This window comes from Sinocyclocheilus rhinocerous, unplaced genomic scaffold (genome assembly GCF_001515625.1).
Source record: "Sinocyclocheilus rhinocerous isolate Xijiao unplaced genomic scaffold, SAMN03320098_v1.1 scaffold252, whole genome shotgun sequence".
Lineage (NCBI taxonomy): Eukaryota > Metazoa > Chordata > Actinopteri > Cypriniformes > Cyprinidae > Sinocyclocheilus > Sinocyclocheilus rhinocerous.
This window is the reverse complement of record NW_015625591.1, coordinates 20,182-20,534: the sequence shown is the minus strand read 5'-3', so window position 1 is coordinate 20,534 and position 353 is coordinate 20,182. Positions and strand designations below refer to the sequence as shown.

The 353-nt window shown below is 53.8% G+C and overlaps 1 pseudogene; it reads right to left on the bottom strand.

The window, feature by feature from the left end:
• Positions 1-324, bottom strand: part of LOC107757871 (N-acetyl-beta-glucosaminyl-glycoprotein 4-beta-N-acetylgalactosaminyltransferase 1-like) — a 97,504-nt pseudogene extending 97,180 nt beyond the window's left edge.
• Between the last annotated feature and the right edge of the window lie 29 nt (positions 325-353).

Genomic DNA, 353 nt, shown 5'->3' with positions numbered 1-353 from the left:
ACGAGACTCTGGACGATCAGCTGTGACGTGACGAGACTCTGGACGATCAGCTGAAACGTGAGCAGACTCTGGCTTGGCAGGCTTGACTTGAGCAGACTCTGGCTTGGCAGGCTTGACGTGAGCAGGCTCTGGCTTGGCAGGCTTGACGTGAGCAGGCTCTGAAATGGCGGCCATGACGGGACGAAACTCATGAGCGGTGGCCATTTTGTGAACAGCCTCCAGGCTGGCAGCCATTTTGTGGAAAGACTTTGGGCTGGCAGTCATCTTGTTAACAGTCTCTGGGCTGGTGGCCATTTTATGAAAAGTCTCTGTGCTGGTAGCCATTTTGTGAAAAGTGTCTGGGGCTTTAACGT